The following is a 25755-nucleotide window of genomic DNA, read 5'->3' on the forward strand; positions in this document are numbered from 1 at the left end:
TGCCAGCAACACCATATCACTGATTAATCAGAGACGATGTGGTTGCTACTCATTAAGCAACTTTGTAGAACATTTATATAAAGTGATAAAATATGATTTATCAACAGCAAGACACCTGATATGAGGCACACAGAGAGGACTTTTTTTCAGCTGTCTCTAGCCTGTATGTTCATATTAATAGTTTTCATAGGGCACATGTGGTGACAGATTCCCTTTAAAACAGGATTTGCCATATGTAAACTCCAATATGAATTTGCCATATATAAACTCCAGTTTTTCTTTTTTTTTCCTTTTAACTAGAACATGTAGTGTGAATACATGATAATACTATGACCTTGTTCAACAAGACCAGCGTTTTTCATGTCAGTCTAGATGAGGCGGATGTGTAGAGTGTGAGATGGCAGATCTATTAAGAGGCACATGTCTTTCAATGAATCAGACAAGGCATGAAGGGGTATAAACCTTTGTATACGCCTTGCCACAGATCTTTGTAATGTAAGGAATGTCACTGTTCATTAATCAATTTGACGAGCGGGGGTTGCCACACCCTGTTCCACCGATTTTGTCGGAGCAGGGTGAAGGTGGCATGAGAAAACCAAAAGTCGCAAAATTTTTGTACAGCCCTGCTTTGCACAAAAATTATGGTTGTTTTCAAAGCTTTTTACTTCAAAACTTTTATATACACATTGTATCAATGTTTTTTAGGATTAAAGAGTGTCAGGTTTCAACTAATTTTTTTACTATAATAAAAGTTGCATTAGCTAAATAATGTTGGAAAAATAGACAAACCAAGAACATTTTATTTCTTAAAGATTCTTCTATAGATTTAGGAAAGCTTTTTATCATCACCTTCCTAGTACTCATGTTGTCAGGTGTATATCATTTCCCAAAATTTACAATATAATGAGTTCTCAAGAGAGGTTATTGAGAAAATGTAGGTAACTTGAAACACTGAAATTGCTTAAAAGTGATACATCTAAACTACAATTACTTTAATGGTAAATAAATTAAAACAATTTCACTGTGCATAAATCCAGCCTAATCTAATTCCTTGTAACATACCAATGACTAATCTTATGTAAAAAGCTGGATTACTTTGTAGGACCACAGAACAAGGAAAACAGAAATTCCTTGCCACTTCCTGAGAAGTACAATAACAAGACAACATTAAGGACCTAACATGTAATGGTTTGTCACATAAGGCATCACAGATAAATGATGTTGAGCACTGACCACAGGAGTGTAGCTGCTGCTAACTAAGCAACTGTATTAAAGTCTCAATTACCGTATTTTTCAGACTATAAGATGCACCTTTTTCCTCCAAAAGTTAGAAGGAAAGTTGGGGGTGCGTCTTATAGTCTGATGTACATAAGTATTGTGGCTGTGGGTGGTGGGGGACGTGGCTGAAGTGACAGTGGTGGAGTAGCAGGGTACGGGAGGCAGCAGCCACCTGCTTCAGCCTACACTGTGCCCGCTACTAAAGAAAATGAGCTGTGAATATTAATTTTCCTTGATAATAGGCACAGTGTGCCCACAGCGCGGCTCCTGGTATGTATGGCACCCTTCATCACTGTATGTATGGCCCCCCTCATCCTGGTATGTATGGCACCCTTCATCCCTGTATGTATGGCCCCGCTCATCCAGGTATGTTTGGCACCCCTTGATCCCCGTCACGCTGCACAGAAAAAAATTAACTTTCATACTCACCTCCTCTCTCCTCCAGCGCTGTGTCTAGCTCTGTGCCGGAATAGTCACTGCTCCCCACGCTTGGACTGCATGCATAGGGAGCAGTGACCATTTATTCTCCTTAATAGAGCACACACTGTAGCCGCAGTGCAGCTCCTGCTGTGCTGGCAGTCATTGTGCCCGCTATTAAAGGCCATGAAAATTCACCACACCCATGGGGGTGCCAAGCATACCAGGATGAGGGGGGCCATACATACAGGGGTGAAGGGTGCCATACATACCGGGATGAGGGATGAGGGGGGGCATACATACAGGGATGAGGCATGAAGGGGGCCATACATGCAGAGATGAGGCATGAGGGGGGCTATACCTACAGGGATGAAGGGGGCCATACCTACAGGGATGAAGGGGGCCATACATACGGGAATGAAGGGGTCCATACATACAGGAATGAAGGGTGCCATACACACAGGAATGAAGATCGCCATACATACAGGAATGAAGGGGGCCATACACACAGAGATGAAGGGGGCCATACATACCAGGATGAGGGGGGCCATACATACCAGGATTAGGAAGCCATACATACAGGGATGAAGAATGCCATACATACCAGGAAGAGGAATGAAGGTACCATACATACCAGAAAGAGGGATGAAGATGCCATAAGCACCAGGATGGGTGTGAGGGGGGCCATAAATAACAGGATGAAGGGTGCCACACATACCAGGAAGAGGGATGAGGGTACCATGCATACCAGAATGGGGGATTGGGGTGCCATGCATACCAGGATGGTGGATTGGTGTGCCATGCATACCAGGATGGGGATGAGGGCCACGTATAACAGGAAGGAGGGGGCCATATAAACCAGGATTGGGGATATTAACAGAATTGAGGGACATTATCCCTATAACAGTGTCAGCAGCAGACCCCCTCCCCCTTAATAGGGCATCATGACCAAATTTTTTGCTTACATTTTTTTTTCTACTTTCCTCCTCTAAAACCTAGGTGCATCTTATGGTCCAGTACGTCTTATAGTCCGAAAAATACGGTAATAAGTTTTTAGAGCCCTAAAAAACCTGGCAAAACTGGTCATGGTCAATTGCAAAAACAGAGGTGGCATTTAATTCTTAAAGGAAAATAATCCCTCTACAGCACTGTGCCACAATAGTAAATAATTGTGGGTAGTACTAAGTGGGTAGTTCTCAACTCCTTTGTATTATTGTAACATGTTGATGGTGTGAGCTTAGAAGTGCTGCTGTATAGTCTATATAGAGTATACTGTATACACCATGTTGTAACAGTTGGGTATAAAGTTATCTTTGATCCTATTGAAATATTCAGCTGCCATAGTCAATCCACTTTTTAAAGAGATAGAGTGCTCCATTTGAAAGCCAATCAGTACCCCCTAGAGTGTCAATGGTTAAGCAGTCTTTGAGCAGTACAACCAACATCTCCTCTCACTGTCACTTCTCTATAGTAACAATACCCTGCAGTAGCGTGACTGACACTTTACATACTCATGCAGTCTACCCTTTAGTTACCTTATCACAGTCCTTCAAACAAAGGCATCAGTCTCTGGGCTTGCTCACGCGAGTATATTACATGACCAACTTAGCCAAATTTTATACTATGGGGCAGTGCAGATCTGCATTTTTTTCTACAGACTGATTCGGCATGGGAAAAAATTGCACCATGCTGCGAAGGACTCTGCACATCGGATCATGCGCACTCTATGAGTGCATGTAAAACATCGGAATGTAAAACATTGGGTGTCATCCGAGTGCAGTCCGATTTACGTGGACACAGACAATGGGGAAGGTAGATAAATTTTGTTCTCTATCCTCTCTGCATCTGTGCTGTGATTCTCTCAACAGAGAGAATCAGGTGACAGTAAACTGACACTCAGCTCTAACTCTGATCAGAGTTTGATCAGAGTATCATTACTAAAATCGATCTGATTCTCTTGGAAAAGAGAATCATTGCTCGTGTGAGTGAGCCAAGTCATATCAAGTCATATATGTCATGGCATTCATCTCAGGTGGACAAGAACTAACTACACCAGAGGAGTCTTGTTCTCTTGTTGTAGTGGTGGACCATAGAATTTAGTGCTGCGTACACCCAGTCCCAGCTACATGATAGCGCTGGCATTTTTCAAATCTAACATGTGTCACTTTATGTGGTAATAACTAGAGATGAGCAAACATGTTCGGAAAACATTTGTTTTTTTCAAATTCAGCACAAATATTGCACATTTGGATTTGTGATCGGATCCCCAAGAGTTTTTACTGAAAATCGGCCCAATTTGGCAAAAGTGCGGTAAATGATTGCGTTTCCGCTACTGTAGTTTTTAAAAGTTTGGCTAGGATAGTGGTGCTGTATAATGAGTGGGGGGGGCGTGTTTGATGAGGGGAGAGGTGGGGAGATGTCAAAGTAGCAGCAGGCTATTAATCTTAATATTTTTTTGCTCTTAACTTAATGTGTGCAGATTCGGGCAAGCCAATCAGGGTGAAGAAACCATCCACAACATCAAGAAACAAGGGCTTGTGCCATTGGCTCCTGAAGTCACATGTCCCTCTCATATAAAGAGCGGACATGTTGTTTTAGCGCTATTTTGTCAGGGCTCGCTCACTTGCGATTAAATCGGACGAATGCAACCCGATAAAAAAAAATCGTATTGCTTTTGTACCAATTTACTCCTATGATGGTGTGCTCAGTGGCGTTTTTTTCAACTCTGATCAGACAGAAAAAAAATTGCAGCATACTGAGATTGCATCCTGGATTCGGTTCACACGAGTGCAGTGCAATTCCCGCCGATGCCAGCAACAGAAGGGATTGAGAAATTACTTTCTCCATCTTCTCCGCAGGTGTGCTGTGATCCTCTCTGTGCAAGAGGATTACAGCACAGAACACTGAAACTATGCTCACGCTCGCAGCAGAAGAGGAGCTGAGTGTCATTAGCATATCGCATCAGATGCCATACACTAGTGGGACCCTGTCCTAAAAGCGCAGAAAGGCTGATCCTGTTGCTGCTTCTGGATACTGATAGATTGAGATAGTTAGCTAGGCGGTTGCTTCTAAGTCAGATAGTTGAGATAGGATCCTGTGTGGCTGTAAAATCGACCTTCCAGCAGATCAATAGTTTTTGCTATTAGTGTGGTCTAGACAGAGACACTAGGCCACCTTTCAGCATAGAACTCTGTTGTGCTGACATTGTGCTCCATGCAGGAGTACACCTTTGAAATTCTACTTTTTTCTGTTTCTACTGTGCTACATAAAGCAGGCCACATCTGAGCTTGTAATTCTTTTGCACTGAGATTCAGCTGTATCCATGGCTCCACAGTAAAAAATCAATTTTTTTCGGGTACTATCGTGAAATATACAGCAGGCCACATCTCATCTTGTAATTTTTTGGTTCATATATTCTGCTGTATACAGGGCTCATCCACAGTAAAAAAAATCTAGTTTATTCTGTTACTACCATGATACATGCAGCAGGCCACATCTCAACTTGTATTTTTTTGTGCAGAGATTTGCTGTATTCAGAGCTCGTCCACAGTAAAAAATATAATTTCTTCTGTTACTACTGTGATATATAAAGCAGGCTATTATATAGGGATTGAAGCTTGAAGAGGACAATTTTCATATTCCAGGTGCCTTCTGGGAAAAGCGAAGAGTCTCCTTCAGCTAGAAGATCGTTGGGTACAGCCGGGACCAGCTGCTTGGAAAGCATCGCCAAACCAGGGATTGAAGCTTGAAGAGGACAATTTGCATATTCCAGGTGCCTTCTGGGAAAAGCGAAGAGTCTCCTTCAGCTAGAAGATCATTGGGTACAGCCGGGACCAGCTGCTTGGAAAGCATCGCCAAACCAGGGATTGAAGCTTGAAGAGGACAATTTGCATATTCCAGGTGCCTTCTGGGAAAAGCGAAGAGTCTCCTTCAGCTAGAAGATTGTTGGGTACAGCCGGGACCAGCTGCTTGGAAAGCATCGCTAAACCAGGGATTGAAGCTTGAAGAGGACAATTTGCATATTCCAGGTGCCTTCTGGGAAAAGCGAAGAGTCTCCTTCAGCTAGAAGATCGTTGGGTACAGCCGGGACCAGCTGCTTGGAAATCATCGCCAAACCAGGGATTGAAGCTTGAAGAGGACAATTTGCATATTCCAGGTGCCTCCTGGGAAAAGCGAAGAGTCTCCTTCAGCTAGAAGATCGTTGGGTACAGCCGGGACCAGCAGCTTGGAAAGCATCGCCAAACCAGGGATTGAAGCTTGAAGAGGACAATTTGCATATTCCAGGTGCCTTCGGGGAAAAGCGAAGAGTCTCCTTCAGCTAGAAGATCGTTGGGTACAGCCAGGACCAGCTGCTTGGAAAGCATCGCCAAACCAGGGATTAAAGCTTGAAGAGGACAATTTGCATATTCCAGGTGCCTTCTGGGAAAAGCGAAGAGTCTCCTTCAGCTAGAAGATCGTTGGGTACAGCCGGGAATTTGTTTCATTTGTTTATCCTAGAGTGTCACAAGAAAGAAGACAGACATCAAGTCAGCAGGGGCAAGGAGCAGCATGGCAGATGTGACAACCTACATGGTGAGCTGCAACATGTGCTACATGTTCACAGATCGACCAGAAGCTGAAACCAACTTCACCTGCCAGAAGTGTAGACTACTGGCTCTTTTAGAAGAAAAGGTGCGGGGACTGGAAGAAAGAATTGAGACATTAAAACTCATCAAGGAACATGAAGACTTCCTGGACAGAACAGAAGCGTCATTACTGGTCACGGAAAGTGAAGGAAGCGTCAGAGAACCTCCAGAGGCAGACAAGTGGAGGCAAGTGACCAAAAGAAGCAAGAAGACCATGGAGACACCACCAACCACACAGCTGAGAAACAGATTCCAAGTAGTGTTGAGCCACCCCCGTAGTGTTCGAGTTCGGTTCGGTTCGTCGAACACCCGTGTGTTCGCCGAACTGTTCGTCGAACTGTTCGTCGAACTGTTCTTCGAACACCTTCGAACACCGTTAAAACCAATGGCAGGCAAACAAAAACACATAGAAACACATAGAAAACACCTTCAAAGGTGTCCAAAAGCTGACAAACTGCTCAGAAGACACAACTAACACATGGAAAAGTGACAAGTACATATAGTCATGCGAAAAGAAAAGAGGTGGAGGAGTAAAAGGAGGGGGAGACACAGATATAGGCATGTCATGCCCTTCTAAAATCCAAAAAGTGAGAAGCCGACACGTTCAGTCCGCTCCTGCCCGTGCCACCTCCGTGTCGCCGGGTTTGTGCCAGAGCCGCGGTGAACCCTGACGGCCAGCCCCCCTCTCCCAATACTGGTGCCTGTCCGCTGGTGGGTCGAGCGAGCCCCCCTGTGGTGGAGGCAGCTCTAAGCTTTTTAATTTAAATTGTCTCTCTAATTTGAATGAATACACTTTAAATCCATTTACAAGGATCCATTGGAGGGCAAGTCTCATGCCAGCAGCCGCGTAATTCCAGCTCCAGTAGCGTCCACTAAAGCTGCTGCAGTTAAAAAGCTTTTATAAGGATCGAGCTCGGCTGTCCACCGCAAGGCATCCTACTGCCAGTCCCAGCCCCTATGCCTTGGGGTGCCTCCTGATGCTCTTCACTGAGTATCCCGTGGTCACGAAGCATTTCCTTTGAAAAAATTAAGTGTCCAAACTACAGGTGGTGTAGCTTGCTTAACAGCTGGGATAATCCGCTGACTAGCAGACACTGCTACTAGGCACAAAGTATTTCCTGGGCTAGATGCAGTTAAAAATTTGTAATTAGATACTCTCGTTGGATGCTGAGAAAGCATTCCATAGAGTCTCCTGGCACGCCATATATGATTCTCTTAAAAAGCTTGGGGTAGGGGTCTAGGGGACCCTTTTATAGCCAAAATCACGGCCCTGTATCGCAATACGTCACCTAGGCTGAAGATAAATGGAACTGTAGCACCCTGAGGGCTCGGTTGCTACAGAGGTATTGCACCTCACCCAGAGGTGTGATATCTCACTCTCAGGAAAGGATGTAGTGTGGATCAGGACCCGACACCTGCATGCATTACACCACATTGCCGTGGGGCAGGGCGACCAATATGCCCCTGAGATGGGCACGACAGTCCCTGTCCCTGGCTGGAGTGGGGGGAGGGAACACTGAGGAAGGGGAACCCTGTAGTGCAGGAGCAGGGAGGAAGCAGTTCCTGGGTGCATTGAGAAGGGAGTATAAAAGGTGGGCACCATCTTAGTTCAGTGCAGAGAAGTCTGAGCAGAAGTGGCAGGGAGCAGGGGCTCTGCATGAGCTCTGCTCCGGAGGCGGGCCTAGTAACAGAGGCCCAGGCCTGGAAGAGGGAGAAGGAAGGAAGAGGAGCGGAGAAGGCTCCAGGAACGAAGAACGAAGGGATCTCAGGGGTGCGGACGGGCGAGTCGCCACCGCACGCCCGAATCCACCTGCGTGGAGGGGTCAGGCCAAAGGGTGAGACCGGTCACCGAAACTAGTGGAGGCAGGAAACGACCCTCGGCTAGAAACAGGAGGCTGTGACATTTTATGTGGCGCAGCCCCTCGCTACACCCGCTAGGAAGGCACCACATAGGGTCAGGGAAACTGGCGCCAAGTTTACCAAGAGGAGGCCCGAGGCAGCCGGACAGAAGGGTTGGTAAGAAAGGCCAGACAAAGGACACACAAAGGGGGTCCTGTGAAGCACTCCAAAGTTATCTGGGAGTTGTCTGAGCCCCTCACCTGGTGAGCACAGTACGACGTGGGCAGCCGTTACCTGCAGACATGGTCTGGATAATAAGAACTGTGAGTAAAGGCCCTGGACTGCATCACTGACTCCGTGTCATTACTGCTGCTGCCCTGCACCATCACCCCCATCCTCCGCATACACTGCCCTGAGGCTATACTCCTCCCGTGGGGAGTTATGCTACGCTCTGCTGCACCCACAACACCAGCCTCAGCGGTCTGCCCTGGAGCGGCGGTTCACTCTGACCGCAATCCACGGGTGGCGTAGTCGGACATTTAAACATCAAAACCACATAAATAGTTCCGCCACTGGTTTGACCGCCCTGAGCCACGGAACCGGGTTGCCCCCACGGAGACTACAACCACCAGCATCCACCAAAAAGGGTCCGGCTCCGGGTGTCCCAAGGCCCAGGGGGCGCGTCAGAACATTTTCATCACCTTTCACAATCACCAATGGGACAAGGCAGGGGTGTTCTCTGTCCCCTCTCTTATACATCCTAGTGACGGAGCACCTGCTCTCATCAATTCGCTATAACCCCAATATTAGGTGGATTGAGGTGGGAGGCACCGAGTACAAGTGCTCTCTATTTGCTGATGATGTCCTAGTATATATCACTCAATCACATATATCCATCCATGCTGTTATGGCTGAAATAGATCACTTTGTTACATGGTCAAATTTTAAAATCAATGCAGCGAAGTCTGAGGCCCTCGATGTCTCCCTCCCCAAATCCATATAGGATTCCATCCAGTCCAACTTTCCCTTTGCCTGGCCCTCACAGGGTATCAAATACTTAGGAATTCCTATTCATAGAGACCTCTCCCATCTATGTTATCTTAATTTTGGGCCCTTTATTGAACAACTCCATACAGACCACGGTTGGCAAGTTAGAACTGTAAGATCCACTACGTGAACCACTGGTGTTTTGTGGAAAAGCACATGTACACTGTGTTCCAAATTATTATGCAAAAAGTGTTTAGGAGTGATAAGGGAAGAATTTGTTTGTTTGTCAGTTAAACTCATTGATGGTGATGTGTGTCAGGGCTCTTTATATCACTGTAAGCAATTGCAGACACCTGTGCTAATTAGTTTGGCAGGTGTGTCCAATGAAAGGCAAGACTACTTAAGAAGGCTGTCTCACATTATTAAGCAGCCTACATTTTCTGCCAAAATGGGAAAGAAAAAGGATGTGTCGGCTGCTGAGAAGCAACAAATTGTGGAGCGTTTAGGTTAAGGCATGACTACAATCAACATTGTGCGATGATCAGGATGAAGTGTCTTGGCAATCAAGAAGTATGTAGCTGATTCACAGTACACACGTGTGCGTGCTGATAAGGGCAAATTGAGGACTCTTTCCTACAGGCAATTACGTCAGGTTGAAAGAGCAGCGGCAAAAAAGCCTTGTCATAGCAGCAGACAAGTTTTTGAAGCTGCTTGTGCCTCCAACGTCCCCCGAACAACAAGATGCAGGGTCCTTCAGAGGTTTGCAGCTGTGCATACGCCATCCTGTCGACCTCCTCTATCCACTTCACACAAGCAGAAACGGCTCCAGTGGGCCAAACATTACATGAAGACTGATTTCAAAACTGTTTTGTTCACGGATGAGTGCCGTGCAGCGCTCGATGGTCCAGATGGATGGAGTGGAGGATGACTGGTTGATGGACACCCCACGCAAACACGGCTACAGCGCCAACAAGGAGGAGGTGGAGTAATGTTTTGTGCTGGAATCATGGGGAGAGAGATTGTCGGCCCCTTTAGGATCCCTGAAGGCGCTAAAGATGAACTCCATAATGTATGTGGATTTTCTCAAACAGCACTTCCTGCCATGGTTCAAGAAGAAGAACCGTGTATTTCACAGCAAGATCATTTTTCTGCATGATAATGCACCATCTCATGCTGCACATAAAACATCTGCATCTCTGGCTGATATGGGCATAAAAGGGGACAAACTTATGGTGTGACCCCCATGCTCCCCTGACCTCTACCCCATTCAGAACCTTTGGAGCATCATTAAAAGGAGTGTCTATGATGGCGGGAGGCAGCTCACATCTAAGCAACAGCTCTGGGAGGGTATTCTGTCCTCATGCAAAACAATTGAAGCAGAAACCATCCAAAACCTGACAAATTCAATGGACGAGAGAATTCAGAAGCTCCTTTCGAACAAGGGGTCCTATGTGAAAATGTAACATCACCTAGAATAAAGTTTTGAGTTGAAAACTGTTTGATTTCAGTTTCTAACAACCTGCTAATGCTTATAATTTCAAAAATGACCATTTTTTTGGTCTTTATTAAAATGAAAAGGTTGATCGAAAAGTTTGGGGGATCTAAGAGTGTGGCAACCCAGTAGTCATGATTACTTCGAATTCTGACAATATGAGGGTCATGCTGCAGGCAGTGCAGCAAGAAGCACTTATGTGTCTTGCGCATCTCGGAGCCCCAAAATTATTTTCCGGGCTAGATGCAGCTTAAAATTATTATTAATTTTAAATCTGGTGAAGCTTTAGTATAGATGGCCTAATAGGATCAGTGCTGCACACTGCTACAAAGCCCAAATTATTTTCCAGTCAAGATACAGATAAACATGATTAGTAATTTTAAATCTGGTGGAGCTTATTATAGATGGCCTAATAGAATCAGTGCTGCACACTGCTACAAAGCCCAAATTATTTTCCAGCCAAGATACAGATAAACATGATTAGTAATTTGAAAGCTTAAAACGGTTGGTAGGGTGATTTTAACCAATCATCAAGCTTTTACTATCCCCAGGATGACACAGGGGTAGAAAAGTCGTTTCGGATCCATGATTTGTTCATCTTTATGAACGTGAGTCTGTCTACATTATCAGTGGAGAGCCGCGTGCGCTTATCTGTCAGCACACCACCAGCAGCGCTGAACACACGTTCAGACAGAACGCTGGCTGCGGGGCATGACAAGATCTCCAAGGCGTAAGTGGCTAGCTCCGGCCATTTATCCAGATTGGAAGCCCAAAAAGAGCAAGGGTCCAGTGACACAGTCATGGCTTCAATGTTTACTTGGAGATACTCCTGTACCATCGTCTCTAGGCGTTGACTATGTGTCAGACTTCTTGTCTCCTGTGGCCTTGCAAAGGATGGGCTAAAAAAGTGGTGAAATGATTCCGCAAAATTGATGTTACCAGCAGATACTGTGGTTCTGTTACGGTTTGAGTGCTGAACACTTGACGGTCCCACGGTTGGCAAGTTGGAACTGTGAGATTCACTACGTGCACCACTGGTATTTTGTGGAAAAGCACATGTAAGATTCTGCAACAGTCTCTGCTGATACTCCTGCATGCGTGCATCCCTTTCTATGGCAGGAAAAATTTCTGCAAATTTACTTTTGTACCGGGGATCTAACAGTGTGGCAACCCAGTAGTCAGGATTATTTCTAATTCTCACAATTCGAGGGTCATGTTGCAGGTAGTGCAGCAAGAAGGCACTCGTGTGTTGCGCATCCAGGAGCACCAAGTCCCTGTTGTGTTGGTGGCGAAGTAACAATCATGCTTCCTTCCTCTGTCCTCTCCCCCCAACCTCGCACACAGAAATGTGATCAAGGTCTACCTCATCTGATGAGTCTTCCATCAGTTCGTCCTCCACTTCTTCCTGGGCTCCTGCACCTTCCTCACTAGTTTGGCTGCTACCATGCGCCCTGGTAAAACCATCTCCCCCAACCTCACATGCCTGCCGCCTTGGTGCTGCCGACCGTCTGGACCTTGCAGATGTTAGCCCTTCCGCATACAACTCCTCCTCCTCTACTTCCTCCACCTCCTCTTGTGCCACCACCTGACTCCGAATTCTGTTTAACATGTGCTCCAGCATGTAAATCACCGGAATAATCATGCTGATAATGTCATCGTCAGCACTAAACATCTTCGTCGCCATTTCAAAACTGTGCAGAAGGGTGCATAGGTCCCTGATCTGAGACCACTCCTCCAGCGTGATTTGCCTCACCTCTGGATCTCATTGGCCCAGGCTATACGTCAGAACGTATTGCACCAGGGCTTGTCGGTGCTGCCACAGTCGCTGCAACATGTGCAGAGTTGAATTCCACCGGGTAGGCACATCGCATTTTAGCCGGTGAAGTGGCAGGCCCAACGACTTCTGTAGAGATGTAAGTCGCTGAGCTGCGGGATGCGAACGGCGGAAGTGAGCACACAGCGACCGTGCCCTCTGCAGAAGGCCATCTAGTCTGGGATAGTGGGCTAAAAATTGCTGGACAACCAGGTTCAACACGTGAGCCATACAAGGCACGTGTGTGACATTGCCCCGGCGAAGGGCCGCACCGAGGTTTGCAGCATTGTCGCACACGGCCTTCCCTGGTTTCAGGTCCAGTGGAGACAACCATTCATGAAATTGGTTCTCCAGAGCTGACCACAACTCCTCAGCTGTGTGACTCACATTTCCCAGACATTTCAATGTAAAAACCGCCTGATGACGTTGAGCCCTACTGCCAGCATAGTAAGGAGGTGTGCAGGATCCCTTCTGCGCAGTTAGAAAGCTTGTGGCATGACCAGACAGGCTTTGGGTGCAGGTGGAAGACCGAGAGGAGGTTGAGGAGGCAGAAGCAGTGGAGGAACTTTGAGATAAAGAGGATTGACGCACAACTCGTGGGGGCGGCAAGACTTGGACAGCAGCCCCTTGTCCTGCTGTCACCATAGTTACCCAGTGCCCAGTCAGCGACATGTAACGCCCCTGTCCATGCCTACTCGTCCAAGTGTCTGTGGTGAAATGCACCCTGTCACACACAGAGTTTCTCAAAGAAGCGGTGATGTTGTGTGCGACATGCTGGTGGAGTGCAGGCACACCTTTCTTTGAGAAGTAGTGCCGACTGGGCATCTGGTACTGGGGCAATGCGACGGACATAAGGTCTCGAAAATCCTCTGTGTCCACCAGGCGGAAAGGCAGCATTTCTGTAGCCAAGAGCTTGCAGATGGTGAAATTCAACCTCTTAGCTTTCTCATGGCTAGGAGGAAATGGTCTTTTACTTGTCCACATCTGAGGGACCGAGGGCTGGCTATTGTGCTTAGACGGGGTTGATAAGGGTGTCCCCGGCAAACTGCCAATCTGTGAGGAAGATGCAGGCGGACATGTTAGGTTGCCTTGATCCAAAGGTGGTGCTATCGATGTCGGACAGCGCTCAACACCAGCTGGTGTTACCACCTCCAAAGAAAATGATGACCTGCCAATCACGCTGGCTGTTGTGGGTAAAGAGGTGGCAGGTCTGCACCCCAAAACAGGTGTGACTGCTGTCCCCCCAGTCACAGAGGATGAAGAGGCCGCGGATGCACAAGATATGGCAGACGGTGGTTGGCCCGGCCGGCTAGGCCGCATTGTAGCACACTGAGCTTCCCACTGCAACTTATGCTTCATGTCCATGTGCCGGTTCATGCATGAAGTACTCAAACTATGTATTTTTTGGCCTCTACTTAGCTTTTGCTGACAAATGTTACAGATAACACGAGTTGGGTCATCTTTATCGATCTGAAAAAATGCCCAGGCTATGCAAGGCTTAGCACCCATGCGACCTGAAGAGCCACCACGACTTGTGGTAAGAGGCAGAGTTGTGTTTGAGGATGCAGTTGTTGACGTGCTTCCAGTACTACGTCTCTGTCCAGGAAGGCGCAACCTGACCTCGTTGTCACTAGCATCTTCCTCCACCTCCTCTGCTGACCTCATCTCTTGGCTGACTGTGGGTTGACAGTAAGTGGGATCTCCAACCTCATCATCATCACCCTGTGCGTTATCACACCCGTCGTCCTCAGATCCAACCTGTTCCTGCCCTGACAAAAAACTAAAGTTGTCGCTCCAATCAGGTATTTGAGTCTTATCATCGTCTTCCTCTTTGTCTCCACCAACAAGAGTTACAGTTTGGGAATGAGGGTCTACATTATGGTCAGAACCTTCTGTGTCTGGTCCTGGATTTCAAGTGCGATTGGGGTGACACCTTTGAGGACTGGAGTATTTGTGATGTTGAAGTTGATGTGGAGGAGAGCCCACTTAAAGGAGCACTTGATATCCGTTGAAGCACCTGCTGTTTTTGTGCCTCATCTGGAATTTGTAGCGATTGGCGTGGCCGTAAGAAAGGGATCTTATCACATTGTCCGCTAAAAGAAGTAGACATTTTAGTTTGGCTGGAAGATGGTCTTTCTTCTGCAGATGTTACTGTTGCTTTAACACCTACCCCACGGACACAACCTTTTTTCCCCTTCCCAACACGCCTATTCCCCTTTCCACCAGCAGCAGGCCTTTTTCCACTCATTTTGGTGGTTAACTAATTAACAACTCTGGAGTTGTTTGCACAAAAAAACAATGGATGGGAACCGAGCAGAGCTGAGTGGCCAAACTGTGGTATTAGGCCAAAACTATTGGCTGGGTTAGATGCAGAAAAAAATTATATTCAATTTGCAACCTGATGGAGGTCAGTATAGATGGACTAATAGAGAAAGTCCCACACACTGCTAGAAGGCCAAATATTTTTTCAGAGCTAGATGCAGATAAAAATTATTTTTAATTTGCAACCTGATGGAGGTCAGTATAGATGGACTATTAGAGAAAGTCTCACACACTGCTAGAAGGCCAAATATTTTTTCAGAGCTAAATGCAGATAAAAATTATTTTTAATTTGCAACCTGATGGAGGTCAGTATAGATGGACTAATAGAGAAAGTCCCACACACTGCTAGAAGGCCAAATATTTTTTCAGAGGTAGATGCAGAAAAAAATATATTCAGTTTGCAACCTGATGGAGGTCTGTATAGATGGATTAATAGAACAAGTCCCACACACAGCTAGAAGCCCAATATTTTTTCAGAGGTAGATGCAGAAAAAAATATATTCAGTTTGCAACCTGATGGAGGTCAGTATAGATGGACTAATACAACAAGTCCCACACACTGCTAGAAGCCCAATATTTTTTCAGAGGTAGATGCAGAAAAAAATATATTCAGTTTGCAACCTGATGGAGGTCTGTATAGATGGATTAATAGAACAAGTCCCACACACAGCTAGAAGCCCAATATTTTTTCAGAGGTAGATGCAGAAAAAAATATATTCAGTTTGCAACCTGATGGAGGTCAGTATAGATGGACTAATACAACAAGTCCCACACACAGCTAGAAGCCCATTATTTTTTCAGAGGTAGATGCAGAAAAAAATATATTCAGTTTGCAACCTGATGGAGGTCTGTATAGATGGATTAATAGAACAAGTCCCACACACAGCTAGAAGCCCAATATTTTTTCAGAGGTAGATGCAGAAAAAAATATATTCAGTTTGCAACCTGATGGAGGTCAATATAGATGGACTAATACAACAAGTCCCACACACAGCTAGAAGCCCAATATTTTTTCAGAGGTAGATGCAGAAAAAAATATATTCAGTTTGCAATCTGATGGAGGTCTGTATAGATGGATCAATAGAACAAGTCCCACACACAGCTAGAAGCCCAATATTTTTTCAGAGGTAGATGCAGAAAAAAATATATTCAGTTTGCAACCTGATGGCTATCAGTATAGATGGACTAATACAACAAGTCCCACACACAGCTAGAAGCCCAATATTTTTTCAGAGGTAGATGCAGAAAAAAATATATTCAGTTTGCAACCTGATGGAGGTCTGTATAGATGGATTAATAGAACAAGTCCCACACACAGCTAGAAGCCCAATATTTTTTCAGAGGTAGATGCAGAAAAAAATATATTCAGTTTGCAACCTGATGGAGGTCAGTATAGATGGACTAATACAACAAGTACCACACACAGCTAGAAGCCCAATATTTTTTCAGAGGTAGATGCAGAAAAAAATATATTCACTTTGCAACCTGATGGAGGTCTGTATAGATGGACTAATACAACAAGTCCCACACACAGCTAGAAGCCCAATATTTTTTCAGAGGTAGATGCAGAAAAAAATATATTCAGTTTGCAACCTGATGGAGGTCTGTATAGATGGATTAATAGAACAAGTCCCACACACAGCTAGAAGCCCAATATTTTTTCAGAGGTAGATGCAGAAAAAAATATATTCAGTTTGCAACCTGATGGAGGTCAATATAGATGGACTAATACAACAAGTCCCACACACAGCTAGAAGCCCAATATTTTTTCAGAGGTAGATGCAGAAAAAAATATATTCAGTTTGCAATCTGATGGAGGTCTGTATAGATGGATCAATAGAACAAGTCCCACACACAGCTAGAAGCCCAATATTTTTTCAGAGGTAGATGCAGAAAAAAATATATTCAGTTTGCAACCTGATGGCTATCAGTATAGATGGACTAATACAACAAGTCCCACACACAGCTAGAAGCCCAATATTTTTTCAGAGGTAGATGCAGAAAAAAATATATTCAGTTTGCAACCTGATGGAGGTCTGTATAGATGGATTAATAGAACAAGTCCCACACACAGCTAGAAGCCCAATATTTTTTCAGAGGTAGATGCAGAAAAAAATATATTCAGTTTGCAACCTGATGGAGGTCAGTATAGATGGACTAATACAACAAGTACCACACACAGCTAGAAGCCCAATATTTTTTCAGAGGTAGATGCAGAAAAAAATATATTCACTTTGCAACCTGATGGAGGTCTGTATAGATGGACTAATACAACAAGTCCCACACACAGCTAGAAGCCCAATATTTTTTCAGAGGTAGATGCAGAAAAAAATATATTCAGTTTGCAACCTGATGGAGGTCTGTATAGATGGATTAATAGAACAAGTCCCACACACAGCTAGAAGCCCAATATTTTTTCAGAGGTAGATGAAGAAAAAAATATATGCAGTTTGCAACCTGATGGAGGTCAGTATAGATGGACTAATACAACAAGTCCCACACACAGCTAGAAGCCCAATATTTTTTCAGAGCTAGATGCAGAAAAAAATTATATTCAATTTGCAACCTGATGGAGGTCAGTATAGATGGACTAATAGAATGATGCCCATCTATACTGCCCATCTATGCCCAAAAGATTTTACTTCACTAGGTGCAGTAAAAAAATTGGTATTCTATACACAGGTGGTATATCTTGCAACACAGATAGGCTACTCCACTGACTAACACACTCTGCAATAGGCCAAAAAGGATTAGCTTTGCTAGATTCAGCCAAATGCTGTGAAAAAAACTTGCACAGCACTGGCACAGACCTGCCTGGCAAAAACTGATAGGAACTGATGTAACCTAGTCCTGAAAAGGACTCCAATTACAATTAGTCTTTACTCCCACAATCTATCTATTTAAGAGCACAGACCTGCCTGATAAAAGTCGTAGGAAATGCTGTAACCTTAAAAGGACTGCAATCACAACTATTCCCTACTCCCAAGCTATCTGTAGATTTGTGCGAAAATTGGCTTGAAATTAACAAGGTATAGCGCACACAGCAACAGCGGTGCCGTCTAACACGCAGCTGCAGCAGTGAGAAAATGGTGGCGACGGGGAAAATGGCTTGGTCTTATAGGGCAAGGACATGTGACATACACTGCCAATGACACATGCCCTTGCTTGTGTGAAAAAAAGCACTTCGCTCCGTGTGTGCGCTGCTGATAGGCTGACAGATTGCACCTCCCCACTGTAAATGCGGGAAAGAGAAAAAAAAAATGGAGATCTTCATTGTTCCTGTAGAGATCCATCCCCTGCCCCTCCCCCCACCCCGCTGTACACTCAAACTGCGTATTAACATTAATTTTCATCATTACTGAGAAAAAATCCAGTTATGATTTTTGTGCACGAACAGTTATCGAACATAACCTCGAACAGCCGAATTTTTCTCAAATTGTTCGTGTTCGCTGAACGGCTCGAACACCGCCCAAAACAGCTCAAATTTGAGATTGGCGAACAGTTCGAGTAGAACAACGCTCATCTCTAATTCCAAGGACTTGTGGAGGACGAAGATGGCACACCTAAGGATGAGGAACTACCAGCAAGCAAAAAAGAAGAGAGTACCCAGAAACTCCCAGAAGCGACAAGAAAAAGGACAGCCAAGAAGGGAAGAAGAGTGGTGGTGGTGGGAGACTCACTACTGAGAGGAACAGAAGCAGCTATCTGCAGACCGGACATAACCACAAGAGAAGTATGCTGCCTCCCAGCGGCGAAGATCAAGGATGTTACCGATAGGATACCGAAGCTCATCAGTTCCAAGGATGTCCACCCATTTCTTCTGATACATGTTGGCACCAATGACATGGCAAAGAAGGACCTACCGACAATCTGCAAGGACTTTGAAGCATTGGGGAAGAAAGTAAAAGAACTGGATGCGCAGGTAGTTTTTTCTTCTATCCTTCCAGTAGACGGGCATGGCGTCAGGAGATGGAACAGGATCCTTGATGCGAACAACTGGCTGAGACGACGGTGCAGACAACAAGGATTTGGATTCCTGGACCACGGTGTGAATTACCTCTATGACGGACTCCTTGCCAGAGACGGACTACACCTCAACAAACCCGGGAAACACAAATTCGCCAGGAGACTCGCAACACTCATCAGGAGGGCATTAAACTAGAAGAAGAGGGGATGGGAAGAAAAACGTCGGACACGAACATGCAACCAGAGAACATACTAATGAAAGATATGAAGTGCGACAAAGAAGGTCCAAGACAAGATACTTGGAAGGAAGGTAAGAAAATTTCAAATACAATCCACAGGGAGAAGATTGGAACAAAACAAAATCGTGTAAACTGCGTGCTAGCAAATGCCAGGAGCCTGACAAACAAGATGGATGAACTGGAAGCAGAAATATCTACAGGTAACTATGACATAGTGGGAATAACCGAGACATGGTTAGATGAAAGCTATGACTGGGCAGTTAACTTACAGGGTTTCAGTCTGTTTAGAAGGGATTGAAGAAGTCGGAAAGGGGCTGGAGTCTGTCTAAATGTAAAGACGTGTCTAAAGCCTACAATACGGGAGGATGTATGGGAGGGAAATGAGGAGGTCGAGTCCTTATGGGTGGAGATACATGGGGCAAAAAACAATAATAAAATTATCATAGGAGTCTGTTATAAACCACCAAATATAGCAGAAGCCACGGAAAGTCTATTAATGAGACAAATAGACGAAGTAGCAAAAAATAACGAGGTGATTATTATGGGGGACTTCAACTACCCCGATATAGACTGGGAAACCAAAAGCTGTAGATCTCAGAAAGGAAACAGGTTTCTGTCAATTATCAAAGACAATTATTTGTCACAACTTGTGCAGGAACCAACTAGAGGGACGGCCCTTTTAGACTTAATATTAACTAACAGGCCAGACAGAATAACTGAGGTGCAAGTCGGGGGGCACCTGTGAAACAGTGACCACAACATTATACAATTCCACATGTGCTTCAGTAGGGAGCCCAGCAAGGGAGTCACATAAACACTGAACTTCAGGAGGGCAAAGTTTGATCAGCTAAGAGATGCCCTTCACCTAATAGACTGGGATAGTGTCTTCAGTAATAGGAGCACGGATAGAAAATGGGAAATTTTCAAAACAGTCCTACATAGTCACTGTAGAAGGTGCATACCTTATGGGAATAAAAGGGCTAGGAATAGGAGGATGCCAATGTGGCTGAATAAGGAAGTCAAGAGGGCAATGAAAAACAAAAAAAGGGCTTTCGGTAAACTTAAACAAGAAGGCAGCGAGGAAGCGCTAATATCTTATAGGGAAAAAAACAAAATCTGTAAGAAACAAATAAGAATAGCAAAAGAGGAGACAGAGAGACTAATTGCCAAGGAAAGTAAAACGAATCCCAAACTGTTCTTTAACTATATAAACAGTAAAAGGATTAAAACTGATGGAGTTGGCCCATTGAAAAATAACCTGGGTAAAATCATAGAGGGCGATGAGGGTAAAGCAAACCTACTCAATAGCTTCTTCTCCACTGTTTTCACAAAAGAAAACAATTTATCGGAGGAAATGCAGAGTGATAAAGTAAACCCTCCGCTAAATATCACCCACCTAACCCAGGAGGAAGTTCAGAAACGCCTAAATAATATCAAAATAGACAAGTCACCAGGCCCAGATGGCATACACCCCCGGGTACTAAAAGAATTAAGTAATGTGATAGACAGGCCGCTGTATCTTATATTCAAGCACTCTTTATGGACAGGGACTGTCCCACTTGACTGGCGCCAAGCAAATGTGGTACCAATATTCAAAAAGGGGTGTAAAAGTGACCCTGGGAACTATAGACCAGTAAGCTTAACATCTGTTGTGGGTAAATTGTTTGAAGGATTTCTTAGAGATACTATTGTAGAATATCTTAATGATAATAACTGTCTAACTCCATATCAACATGGATTCATGAGGGATCGCTCCTGCCAAACAAACCTGATCGCCTTCTACGAGGAGGTGAGCTCACAGCTGGACCGGGGAGAGTCAGTGGATGTTGTATACCTTGACTTCTCCAAAGCGTTTGATACCGTGCCACACAAAAGGTTGGTATATAAAATGAGAATGCTTGGTCTGGGGGATATTGTGTGCAAGTGGGTAAATAGCTGGCTGAGTGATAGAAAGCAGAGGGTGGTTATCAATGGAGTAAGCTCAGGGTGTGTCAGGGTTACTAGCGGGGTGCCTCAAGGGTCTGTCTTGGGCCCTATATTATTTAATATATTTATTAATAATCTAGTGGAAGGGTTGCATAGTAAAATAGCGATATTTGCATATGATACTAAACTTTGTAAAGTAGTTAATACAGATGAGGATAGGGCACAGCTACAGGAGGATTTAGATAACTTGGGGAGTTGGGCCAAAAAATGGCAAATGGGGTTCAATGCCGATAAATGTAAGGTCATGCACATGGGAAAGAAAAACAGCAGTCACCCATACATATTAAATGGGAAACCATTGGGGAAATCTGACATGGAGAAGGACCTGGGCGTCTTGGTTAATCGCAAATTAAATTGGAGTGCCCAGTGTCAGGCAGCAGCTGTGAAGGCAAATAGAGTCATGGCATGCATCAGAAGAGGAATAGGGGCATATGATGAGAACATTGTTCTTCCTCTGTATAAAGCGCTGGTAAGGCCGCACTTAGAATATTGTGCACAGTTCTGGGCTCCGGTGCTCAGGAAATACATATTGGAGCTAGAGAGGGTACAAAGGAGGGCGACTAAGGTAATAAAGGGAATGGAGGGACTAGAATACCCAGAGAGGTTGTCAAAATTAGGCCTATTTACGTTGGAAAAGAGAAGGCTTAGGGGAGACCTCATAAACATGTATAAATACATCAGGGGGCAGTACAGAGATCTCTCCCATGACCTGTTTATACCAAGGATGGTGACAAAGACGAGGGGGCACACTATGCGTCTGGAGGAAAGGAGGTTCCTGCACCAGCATAGAAGGGGATTCTTTATGGTCAGAGCCGTGAGACTCTGGAACACTCTGGGAGAGGAAGTGGTGATGTCCAACTCACTTAATGAGTTCAAGAGAGGCCTGGACGCCTTTCTTGAGAACAATAAAATTACATCTTATGCTTAGTGATAGTTAATTAATCCAGGGATTTAATCTGACTGCCAGATTGGAGTCGGGAAGTGAATTTTTCCTCAATGATGTAAATTGGCCTATACCGCATGGTTTTTTTTTGCCTTCCCCTGGATCAACGCTGCGGAATAGCTGCAGTGCACAAGAAATAGGCTGAACTCGATGGACGCTTGTCTTTTTTCGGCCTTATATAAACTAAAATATAAACTAAACTAAACTATATCTCAGCTTCTAATTTATTTTCACTGAGATTCTGCAGTATCCAGGGTTCCACAGTATAAAATCCAAATTTTGGTTGCTAATAGCGTATTCCAGCAACACTTTCTGAGCAAATAAATACTGATTGGTAATATACTGCAGGTGACTCACAGGTCTGGGCATAGGCTTGTTAAACAACTGATTAAAGAAGGGGAAGGGTACATCCAACATAAGTGGGAAAAAGCGAGGTCATGGTGGAAGGGGGAATAGGCTTTGTGTTCAAGGTGTACGTGGGGTAGCATCGTCAATTCCAAAGACAACTGACAACTTCTCTTACTGGATGGGCTACTTCACTCTCTTTGCTTGTAGATGAGTGCCACAAAGAGTATGTGCTCCAGTGGATGGCAAGTGCTGTATCAAGTGGCCTCTCCTCCATCTCAACATCACACACAGTACAGTCCTCAGACGTGTCACCCAAATTATCCTTGATTCCCCCTCGTGTCACAATTCTCCAACCGCCCAGCTGACTGTAGTGAACTGTGAGACTGCAGAGCTGTTCACACATTCTATTCCATGGGCATCAGAGGTCTGCTCCAAAGATTCACAGACTGAAAAGAAGGATGCCCATGCTCGATGCCCAAATTTTTTTTGTGTTGGATCCAGGGCAGGACAAAGTAGGGTCCAAGCAGAATCCTGACCCTCATCATCAGATGTTAACCCCCATGGGGGAAATTGATGCCGATGAGACTCAAATACCTGAGGCGCACATGGACTGTACCGTGCTGTCAGGGCAAGAAGAAGAGGAGGGTGACTCGCTGTGCAAGGAGTGGGAGAACAGAGAGGATGATGTGGGCTGAACCCAGAGGCACACAGCTGAGTAGCTCAGGAGATAAAGAGGAAGACGAGGAGGTTACATTGTGGCCTACTACACGGACACAGATTGATGCAACCATGACAAGTACTGCATCCTCAGCCACAATTGTGGCTGTGACCATCAGCGGTCCCAGGTCAGCATCTCGCAGGGGTGGCAAGGGTTGCCTAGCCTGGGCCCTTTTTCAGATTGCAAAGGACAAGCCAACTCACGTTATCTGCCAACTTTGCAAACAACGTCTCAATAGAGGGAAAAATTGCAATAATTTGACTACTACATGCAAGAACCGTCACATGTGCGATCAACATGCGTTAGTCTGCCAATCTCATTGTGATAATATGTGGGCCATCGGCCGCCTTCATCAACCGCATCTGCTGCTTCTTTCTCCTCCGTCAATGTGCCAAGTATTATCACAGGTCTTTGACCGCAGAACGTCCACTTGTTTACCCCCTACAGTCAGGCTTAGTGAGAGTCCATCAGCTGTATTGAAAGTGGACATGCCTGCTGTTTTTGTTTCCCCGTGCACACCACATCTTTCTCAATCCATCATAACATCTCCGCCTGCACCTCACTCATGGTCCAGTAGTTTGTATGTCCACCTTACTCCACCGTCTCTCAGCAAAGCATCCAGCCCTCAGTCCTGCAGTTGTGGTCATGTAAAAGATTGTTTCATCCCACACATGACAAAGCCAAGAGGTTAAACTCCACCACTCCAATCTGTTGGCCATGGAAATGCTGCCTTTCCACCTGGTGGATATAGACAGTTTCCAAAAACTTGGAATCTCCAAGGCTTGCGGGACAAACCTCTGTATCTAACACTTCCTCCACTGCTTCTGCCTCTTTCACCTCCTCTAGGGCCTTCACCTACACCCTCAACCTCTGCCTTAATGAGACATGCGTTCCAACAGAGTGATAGTACTTTAATTAATATGGCTTGGAGATCGCAGTCACACAGCTCAAGAGTTGTGGACAGATATCCAGGCCGAGCAATGGCTGTCTCCAATGAATCTGGAGCCAGGGAAGGCAGTGTGCAATAACAAAGCAAACCTGGTGATGGCCCTATACTGGGGCAACCTCACACATGTGCCTTGCATGGCTCACATCCTCAACCTGGTGGTACAGCAATTTATCCACCACTATTCCGCTGATGCGGAAACTACGGTCGCTGTGTGCTCACTTCCGCTATTTGCAACCCATGGGTCATTTACTTGCATTGCTACAGAGATCTTTCAGCCTACTGATTAACCAGTTGCTATGCGATGTACCAACATGGTGGAATTCCACTCTGCACATGTTGCAGCGACTATGGCAGCAGCGACAAGTGCTGGTGCAGTATCTAATTTTGCATAGCTTGGGCCAATGCAGTACGGACGAGGTGCAAATCACACTTGCGGAGTGCACACAGATGAAGGACCTCTGCACCCTTCTGATAATAATCTACGGGAGGAGGTGGTGGTCCCAGAGGAATAGGACGAAGCAGATGAGGATGCGGAGGGGATAACAATGTCTCTAAGTTCCACACTGTAATCACACAGGCTGGTGCCAAGGCAGGGTGTTCACCAAACAAACTGCTAGCGAAGGTGCAGGAGCTGAGGAACAAATGGAGGAGGATGTGGAGGAAGAGGTGATGGGCACGCAACCGTTAGGAGATGAAGAGGAAAATGATCCTCTCTCTGTTGTCCGTGGTTGGCAGGATAGGACGAAAGAAGCAAGGTTGAGTGTTACCCCTCCACCAGCACACCATGGACTTGGACCTCATGGAAGAGCTCGACACATGAGCGCCTTCTTGTTGCACTATCTGCAACATGATTGTTGCCCGTATTGTTAGGATTACAAATAGTGCTGACTATTGGGTTGCCACTCTGTTAGATCCAAGGTACAAGAGTAAATTTTGCCAGATGCTTCACCCCCTGGAAAGGGACACACGCATGCTGAAGTATTGAAACACGCTTGAAGACAATCTTAAGAGTGATTTTCTCCAAGACAGCAGTGAAGAACACAGTGTGCATCACAGTTCTAGACTCCCAGCCCCGGAGTCGTGAACGCAAAAACATTAGTAGCTTTCCAGAGCTGGTGTCCTGGGTTTGAACCCCACCAAGGGGTATTATAAGGGAGGGGGGTGTGTGACATCCTGCAAGGGCCATTATAAGGGAGGGGGGGTGTGACATCCTGCATGGGGCATTATAAGGGGGGGGGTGACATCCTGCTTGGGGCATTATAAGAGGGGGTGACATCCTACATGGGGCATTATATGGGGGAGCAGCCTGCATGGGACATTATGTGGGGGGAACAGCCTGTGTGGGGCATTATGTGGGGGGAGCAGCCTGTGTGGGGCATTATGTGGGGGGAACAGCCTGCATGAGGCATTATGTGGGGGGAACAGCCTGCATGGAGCATTATATGGGGGCCAGTATCCTTTATGGATCATTATATGGGGTTCAGTATCCTGTATGGAGCGTTATATTGGGGCCAGTATACTGTGTGGAGCGATTCGCCGGTTTCTGAGCTATTGTAGAATTTACAATAGATTTCACTCATGTAATGTAAGAAGTGAAATCTTTGCATTGTACTATATATATTTATATATATATATATATATATATATATATATATATATATATATATATATATTTCTCTGCGGTATCTGTGCATCATGAATCATGGTATGTGTTAAAGGGGCCCACTGAGACTCTTTCGCCCAGGGCCCACAAAAACCTGGAGCCGGGCCTGGTGCCATACAGATCAGGATGAGGGATGAAGGGTGCCATACATATCAGGATGAGGGAAGAAG

The sequence above is a fragment of the Phyllobates terribilis genome, unplaced genomic scaffold, assembly GCF_046119375.1.
Source record: "Phyllobates terribilis strain yellow unplaced genomic scaffold, ASM4611937v1 Scaffold_11__3_contigs__length_659146591, whole genome shotgun sequence".
NCBI classification, from domain to species: Eukaryota; Metazoa; Chordata; class Amphibia; order Anura; family Dendrobatidae; genus Phyllobates; species Phyllobates terribilis.